The following is a 9,431-nucleotide window of genomic DNA, read 5'->3' on the forward strand; positions in this document are numbered from 1 at the left end:
TGTGAATATATTAGGAATCCTTTAAGTATAGGTACTTGTATTTGCTGATTTCAAGTGGTAAATAAATTAATAGATGATTAGGTTGAGAAATGGATTTAGACACATGAAAACTAATTCCGTCACAACTTGAATTGAACACACACAGATCGTTCCAAGCTATGTACAAAAATTAAAATTTGCTTAATTAAAAGCTTAATAGTTGTTAATTAAAAGCGTAATTAAGTAGTGTTCAATATTCATTAGTGTTCTAATTCAAAGCTGTGTTGTATTCCAATACAGCTCACACAGCAAACAGAATTTGAACATGTGGATGACGGCATTACGTATCAGTAGAATTTGAAGCGCGGACGGAATACGCCTCACCACGTGCCGAATATTGCCACACACAGTGTCGGAATATACGGATTTGGTAGGTTTGCATTCTAAAGGCTTTTAAATAAATATGGCAACATTTTGTGACGTTTCATCGTTGCTGGCGCGTAGTATGGTGTTTTGCAAGTCACATGAAGCAAACAGAACTCAAGTAACGCATACGGTTATTTTTTTATAGTTTTTCATTTCTCGATGCGTCCTTAATGTGTCGGAATATACCGCGTTTACCCTACAATATTTCTACAAAATGTGGGACGCGCATCCTGATTTACCCCGCCCGTCCCTTTTTACCCCATTTGACGGTACTACAACATCAAGAGACATATCATTCAATTTGTAATGAAGTTAACAAACATATCTAAAATCAATCCGACAATTTTTTTTAATTTCGAATTTGTTCGGGAGGGAGGGGGATTTTCCAAAATTTTCCCAAAAATTGAAAATTTTCCCTAGGACCCCTACCCAGGCTACCCTGAACCCCTTTTCCAATATATAATCCAAACTATAACGAAATAAAAAAAATGATTGGATGGTTTCTAGAGATTTTCCTTACAAATTGAATGGTATATCTCTTATCCACTGTGCAGAGAGTGGATGAATATTGCAAGATCTTTGGCGACGCTTCAATAGCAAAATTTACCCCTTCAGAAGATCTTGCTGACACATTTAGATTGAAATTCTTGCATTTAATATATTTGTCAGTCTTCGGCCAACAATTTAGAAAAAATTAAGGTTTCCGGTATGTTGGATGGATCAGGATGCAGTAAAGCTTGTCCTGAAATCAGTTCCAATGAGTTCCTGCCAAAATATACTACGCAAATGTAAACAAGTTTGCGATTGCATAGTTGACTAAGTTGAGCACTAGTATGGAATATATCTACTTGGCGAGCCGCGACTGAATTTTTCGAGCCGTGGTTTTATGGATTTGCCAGCCGTGATTCCAGCGATTTTTTAATCAAACAAAAATTTATGACATTCGAGCCGCGAGATTTCATACCTACTGAAATTATATGATATTAGAGCCGCGATATTTCAGACAAAAATAGGACTTTTCCAGACTAGGTTGAGCATGTTGCAGTCACATGTTGAGCGTGTTGCGGTCACATTAGAGCGGTTAGACTGCATTATCACATGTTCAGTAGACACTTGCTTTCAATGCTCCATGTAAATAGCTTTTCATTAAAAATTACCCGGCGACGCTGCCGACGCTTCTTGAAAATAGTTGGCGACGCTTTGGGCCTAAAAACCCTTATAATTTTTATATTGGCGACGGTGCGACGCTGCTTCCAAGTTCCACCCTCTGCACCCTGGTCTCTTATTGCTGCAGCTTGGAAAATGGAAATCATAGGATAGGAAGAGATAGATTTTAAGGTCTAAGGTGCAAAACTTTAAATTTTCAGAAGAGCCAAAAAAACTGAAATTTGTCATCATTGAAGGTATAAGTTTTACTTGCACTTCAATGGCTGTTGTAAACGAACAAATTAATGCACAAAAGTGGTTTTGGGCTCATAGCTCATCAGTCATTAGATGCGCATCTTTTGGACCTTTAAAATGATATGTACTAAAAACCAGAGAAGCCACAATTTTAGATTTTTGACCAAAAAGGTCTCCAGACTCCTTTAAGTAAATGACAGGAGCTTAACTACAGTGAGTACTGAGTACAGACTTACAGTAAAGTAAACTACTTATAGTACTCAAAATTGAACTTGAAGAAGAGTCTAAAAACTCTGTTTCCCATTATGCCACAATTTTAAGTATTTTTGATGCATTCCAAACATATTTCACAATATTTGATGGCACAATTTAAACATAAAGTATTTTTGCCATTTAGCTACCTACTAAACTTTTTATTAGGCCTATTTAGGAACTACACAAATGTTATTCCTGCTTGTCTGATTGCTTGACCTTGAGAATTGATGATTTACTGACTGGATATATTTTCAATGGTTTATTAATGAAATCCATAATAAACAATTGAGAACAAGATAGATCAAGTGTGAAGTGACATATGGTTAAAGAGGTTGATAAACACAAGTTTGAAGGTTTAATACAATTATTTATGATGTTATCAAGAAAAGGCAGTGCCAATGAGAGATACATAAAAATTCGCGTCACTACAGATGTGATCTCTCTGGACCTGGTGGTTGGCGTCTGCCATCTGATAATGTTTCTGTCAACTTGTCACGAAGTGTTAGCCTCACTATAGGCTGCGTTCTTGATCTTGAGAGAGGACCAGAAGAGATCATGAAAATTCATTTTAATTTCTAAACACGGAAGCCTTAGCGGTGGTCTCCGGCAGCTGCAGGCATCCCGGAATCAGGATGAACAAACTAGATGATTGCTCGATGAACGCAGCTGGCTATGTGCACTACAATTTCAAAATAAGCGCTTGAATTCGACATCTCGGAATCGGACTATTTTACACGCTCTCCGTTTTTATCAAATACCCGGATAGAGATACACATGGGCTACTTTTCACGCATCTGCAATGCTTATAGTGCCAGGATATCACGTTAACCGCTAAAATTTATTTGGAACAAACGTTCCTTAAATAACGCATGTTTTTTTTAAAATTATTCATCGGAAGACTCTTTTGCAATGACTGGCTTTTGGAAAGCGAGATTCTCAAATTAAAAAATATATATTTTCCTGGCAACATAAGGTTAACCAACTACTGGCTCAAAATTCCTCATTATCTTCAGTTTGCAAGTTGAACGGAGCATAACATAACATAAAATAACATAAGGTGCCTGTACACAGGGATAGTACTAGCCGCTAGTTCATCCGGCGCTTGAACTGTCCACGCTACTAGCCTCGTGTATAGGGGTTCAGCCGCTTCAGAGGCATGCGCCGATATCCTCCGAACCCACCAAAGTGGAGTTCGGAGGATATTAAATTGTTCTTGGAGATATTCCAAAAATATGAAGTGATGTGGAATATTCGCCATGCTAGTTATTTAAACAAAGTGAAGCGAGAAACTAGCCTTATGAAACTGAAAGAGGACCTAATTAGCCACGGTTTAATTGTGCCGGACGTTTCATATCTGGGGCTCAATTATGCTCAAAAGCTCATTAAATTGGTCAACAGTCATTCTCAAGTGTCGCTTATATGCTAAAGGATCTTCTGCGGAAAGTTCACGAAACAAAGTGGATGATGCTCCTAAATTATTTCTTCGTCCAACCCAGTCCTTCACCCAAACTCTACGTTCAATGGCATAGTTTTGAACCTCCTCACTCAAAGCTAAAACAATTTCATCAATGGCTTCATCAAAAGCGGCTTCAAACTCGTCCTCACCATCCATTCTCACAGACCGCACTCGACGGCTTCTAACGACACACTAGCGGGCGCGAACGAGAAGATAGCGGCACCTTTATACTCTCCTTGTGTACAGGCTTACTAGCCGGATAGTCACCAAGCGAGCAACACTTGCCAGATCTACTAGCCGTCTGCACTATCTCTGTGTACAAGCACCTATAGTGATCTCGGCGCTGCAGTGTAGGCCTGATGTGGCCTGTCGCCGATTCTTTTCCTTTTCGTGCCTTGTTCACAGAAGATCTAAAATCGTGTCATTTGACCGGATCTATTCACGACTGACGAAAGTTTGAAATAGCTACTCGACTTCCATCGGGTTCGATATGGTGCTAGGCATTTCAAATCTGAACATATATTTTTCCATAGCTTTATCTAGTCTGTTCTCGAACGTGTTCATACTTGGAGCGCCAACGGTGTCATCGGGGAGGCTGTTCCACATGTCGGTGATTCGAAGCGAGAAGAAATTTTGTCGCGTGGAGAAGTTGCAGCGCAGTTTTTTTAATTTATAGCTGTGGCCCCTGGTGTTGGTTCTTGTTTCAAATTTCATGTTCAAGCATGAAGAAAAAACACATTTATTAAAACGAAATCCGCGTGCAAAATTAAATCGCTAAAGGTAGGTTCATTGCATATGTTCTTTTAAAATAGTCTGACATCACTTTCTCACATCACCTCACCCGTACCATTCACTCACTCTCTCATATCACCTCACCCGTACCTTTCACTCACTCTCTCATATCACCTCACCCGTACCTTTCACTCACTCTCTCATATCACCTCACCCGTACCTTTCACTCACTCTCTCATATCACCTCTCCCGTACCTTTCACTCACTCTCTCCTATCACCTCACCCGTATCTTTCACTCGCTCTCTCACATCCCCTCACCCGTCTCTGTCACCACTCTTTTTTATCACCTCACCAGCCCCTGTCATCACACTCTCACTTCACCTCACCCGTACCTTTCACTCACTCTTTCATATCACCTCACCCGTCCCTGTAACCATTTTCTTACATCACATCACCCGAACCTTTCACTCACTCTTTCATATTACCTCACCCGTCGCTCTAACCACTCTCTCACATCACATCACCCGTACCTTTCACCACTCTCTCACATCACTTCCTCCCGTTTCTTTCACTAATCTCTCACCTCACCCATCCCTGTCCCCACTGTCATTTCAGCACACCAGTCCCTCTCACCACTCTCTCACATCCCTCTCACGTATAACATTTTGTTTGATGCAACTTTATGTAGCCTCAGTATCGATGTATTATGAGAATTTATACAGAGTCCGTCATAGAAAGACCCACTGAACGTTACAATAATAAGTAATAACCTACAGTTTCCGAACAAGCGTGATGAAGTCGCCCTAATGATCGATAGCTCCGCACATTGCACGGAGAAAAAGGTACAGGAAAGAGAATTAAACAAACTTGCTTATTTAAATGGCAAATTACGCCGCTAATTCCGCAAATAATGATGCGGTTTTCACCCATTCGTACACAGATCAGGTTGTGTGTTGCCCATATAAATATACTTAGTTATTGAGGTAATTATGCGGTGCTTTTCTGCAAGTGGTCCGACGATTGTGTTTTTAACTGCCAGTTGATCATCAGTGAAGCCGTCCTGCCAGTTGTTCATCAGTGAAGCCGTCCTGCCAGTTGTTCATCAGTGANAATTATTTCGCATTGTTACTTGTTAGTAGGGAAGAGATGTTAAGAACATTCTGGAAACTGGCTGAAGGATGTTCTGAAATGATAATATCAAGTTTCTGGCTCAGCTACAGGAAGATTGGAGGCATTGAAGTACATGCAGTTCGATTAGTTTTAATATTACTGGATTTTTTCAGAACAACTCAATTATGCATCTACCCTAACCTCATTCAGCGACAGAATATACAACGAAAGCATCAATGAAGATCGTGCAGCACAATTTCTGCCCAACCTGTCTCTTTTCAAAGAGTAGACTACATGTGAGGACGCAGCGTAATGCTGACAGTCATAAAACTGCATTATAAAGCTATACCAGAATATATGACGACACCCAAACTGCATGAGAGGGATCCAGATAAACCGGCTAGTTCGAAGTCTGAAACTGACGGCAGGTATCACTGAATATGTTACTCTAGACATCAATTAAAGAAATGATACCTTACATTTTGGGTCAACAATAAACTGAAAATGAATGATACTTAATTTCTTACGATGGTCTTCCGGTTAAAATATTGAGGTCATCAATCGAATTCGGCTGAACTGCATCAGAGTAGGTGCTGGTTGGCATGCGGGTGGTGCAGACTACTATCGTGTGTCCGAACTCCGAGTCTCCGAGACTCCGACAGTCCGACTCTCATTCAGTGTTCCGCAAGTCGCAGAGTTGTGAGGTTGGTGCGCTGTGTACTGTGTCGCTTTTCATGACGCAAGTATAGTATTATTTGAATTTGGCCTTGATATTTAAGCATGTGATCCCGAATGGATTATATGACCACTATGTTGTGGCGACAGTGATTTTAATTTTCTGGTCTATTCAAAGTGTTGCATCTGCCACATATGAACACGGAGGATGGCATGAGGTCAAGTGAATGAGACAGAGCCAGTCTGTGCAGCTGGACTTGCATGCAACTTGCTGAGGTCGCCGAACAGCACACCTACGGCGGGCTACGGCATCATCTTTCAGGGTACGAAAGTTCTTTCCATATCATATTAATGTTCAACTAAGGCTTGGATATTATTCAATGTGTTTGTTGTTTGCTTGTCCAGGGGAGCTCGTGGCGTGACTCACGTGTGCCGTGAGATCAAAAGTCTGGTGGATTGACCGGAATCTGTGAGTGGGCCAAGGTTAACCTGACTATGGCGGCCCAGCAAGCGTTCAGCGCTGCACGCCGCGCAGCAAGCATTCAGCGCTGCATGCCGCGCAGCAAGCATTCAGCGCTGCACGCCGCGCAGCAAGCATTCAGCGCTGCACGCGGCGCAGCAAGCATTCAGCGCTGCACGCCGCGCAGCAAGCATTTAGCGCTGCACGCCGCGCAGCAAGCATTCAGCGCTGCACGCCGCGCAGCAAGCATTCAGCGCTGCACGCCGCGCAGCAAGCATTCAGCGTTGCACGCGGCGCAGCAAGCATTCAGCGCTGCACGCCGCGCAGCAGCACCATATACTCGCGGTCAGAATTACAGAATAGTACGTCTGGCAATAATAATAATGTTAAAATTTCCTATTAACGCTCACAATGTATACGGATAAGAGGAGAAATTGATCTTCTTTTGACGTTTGCTTATTGAAACGGAACTATAATTGAAATATAAGGACGAGTGTGTCACATTCAGTCTTAAAATGCCTCGCAAATTACGGAACAGGCAATAAGTCCAGCAGCTATCTCAATCAATCGTCAGCTATGGAAAGATCGGGTTCCAAAGGCCGGATCCCTTGTGAATCAAGTCACGAAAAGTCCAAGAATCGGCAATTAGCAGGCCATGGGCCTATTTCTTCAACGCCGACACTTCTATTCAATTCTAAGCCATATACAGTATGTATGCACACGCCTTCGTCTACTCTAAGCGCTCACACGTCAGGGAAATGGACATTGTATGGACGTAATCCAAGTTATGTGAATAGCCGCGTTCGCATTCGTTTAATTAAAAGTATATTAAAAAAAATCATTCAGAAACCTGGAATATATTTTAGGCCACGACAGTTTCTTCGCGTTCGTACTCCGTAAACTAAATGAGTTAGTTTACGCCACAGTCCGCTGCCACAGCTTGGCAGTAGAGTGGGCGGAGCGGGTTAGATGTCTACATGCAAGCTCATGAACAGGCTGAGTCTAGAAGTCATGTATGATGCAGCACAAAAAAGCCCATTCAATAAGCTTCATGCAGGCAACCATATCGCTTACTATCATATTGATTTAAGTGTGCTTTAAACATGGTTTAGGGCCACGACAATACCAGAATGGTTTTAACTATCATATTTTTAAGGCGGTTGGATTTTCAACCAGCTGCTAGTGATGAGATCTACTTTTGCGTCTGGCAGATTGAGTTTGTCTGCTCATTTCACACTGTCCTATTGTATTCATAAAGTAAAATTTGTTTGCATCCACAATATTAATTCATTCGCTTCGTCTAACTGTTCTGACGTAACGTGTTCGCAGACTGTAAGACAAGGTTGAGCCTGACATCCTCTTCTTGTGATCGCGTAGACTCCGTTATGAGGAACGTCGTTGGCTGACCGCCGCTCGCCCGGCTTGGCAAAAAAATTCGTATATTTATCGGTCGAATTCATCGTGGCTGCTCCTACTTGCCGGCCAAGATTGACAGTGCTTGAACTATCATTGGCGTGTGTTCTTTCTTACTTAAATACCGTACCTAAGTTGAAACAACTGACATTTTTGATGCGAGTATTGACAAACTTTTGCAGTCACTGGCACGTTAGCTCAAATTGCGCTGCACAACATGGTCATTGTGGCAGTATTATTAAACTGGTCCAGCGTGACTAAATTGAATCCTTCACCCTCGTCTTTACCTTAACCTAAAGCTGTTTTCTTACCGAAACAAAGCATGTTTTTATTTTATTGCCGTCTGTGGTGAACATCGTTTCTTGGTTACCGCTGAACAGAGCATTTTGACAAGCCGGTCTGGCGCAGACATCGTTTAGCTAATGGAGTCGCTAGTGGAGCAGCCGCGGCTGCCAAGTATAGACATCAGATACGCGAGTCTCAGAACTTGTAAGTTGTAACTCAGCTTGGCAGGCACGAGTTAGTCCGTTAACGCCTCATGTCGCTTCAAGTTTCTCTTCTACTTATCGAAACTGTTGTATTTCGCTTCTGATTCCTCGTTACGTCTCTAAGTGAAATTACTGATCAAATTTCAATTTATTTAGATGGCTGATTATGACAGCTTGTATTAAGGTTATTAGGAAACATGTTATTAGCTGGAAAGGAAAGGAGGAAAGCTATCCATAATATCCCGCTATCACGTGTAGATCGTGGGCGTGTTTGGCGAACGTTTTGCTGTCATCATAGTGAGCGCGCGTGAATCAACCTAATATTTCGGAATACTAAGCATTAGTTTGGATGTAGTGCTCGCATGTATGGCCGCTAAATTATTATGTTTTAAATCCCAATGCAGACTCGCTGCCTTACACGAGATGTAATAACGCGAATTATCAACAAAACATTTCTTCTAAACACCTGTTGATGTTTGACGTATGTTATGTAGTGTTCATGGCATTCCATATGATTTCTGATTGTTAAAATTGATGTCCAAAAGGCGCCAGGTGCGTCAGCCGGTTCTACTTCCGAAGTAAAAACCAGTACGTACCTAGGTTTTTAGATGCTGCAAGGAAGCTCGTACAGGCTGTAACTGTTCAGTACATCTGCTAATGGAAGAACGGCGCAGCTGACGCCGCCAGAAATAGCCCCATGCCGACTACTGCTATGCTGCTCAGTCACTCTACTAGACGTGACTGATCTCAAGTCACTTCTTGAAGTGACTGCTCTCAGTCACTCTAAGTCGTGACTGCTCTCAGTCACTTCTAAGTCGTGACTGCTCTGTCACTCTTCTTAGTTGTTGCTGCTCTCAGCCACTCTACTAGACGTGACTGCTCTCAGTCACTCTTCTTAGTCGTGACTGCTCTCAGTCACTCTACTAGACGTGACTGCTCTCAGTCACTCTTCTTAGTCGTGACTGCTCTCAGTCACTCTACTAGACGTGACTGCTCTCAGTCACTCTACTAGACGTGACTGCTCTCAGTCACTCT

General features: G+C 42.1%; 1 protein-coding gene across 1 annotated transcript in view; it reads left to right on the forward strand.

The window, feature by feature from the left end:
* Window positions 1–6,050: 6,050 nt before the first annotated feature.
* LOC108682299 overlaps window positions 6,051–9,431 on the forward strand; it is a 19,926-nt gene continuing 16,545 nt past the window's right edge. Inside the window, exon 1 of the mRNA XM_018171437.2 lies at window positions 6,051–6,358. The gene's annotated coding sequence lies outside the window, so the exon portion shown is untranslated. The remainder of the gene's footprint in view (window positions 6,359–9,431) is intronic.

This window comes from Hyalella azteca, unplaced genomic scaffold (genome assembly GCF_000764305.2).
Source record: "Hyalella azteca isolate HAZT.00-mixed unplaced genomic scaffold, Hazt_2.0.2 contig13526, whole genome shotgun sequence".
Taxonomy (NCBI): Eukaryota; Metazoa; Arthropoda; class Malacostraca; order Amphipoda; family Hyalellidae; genus Hyalella; species Hyalella azteca.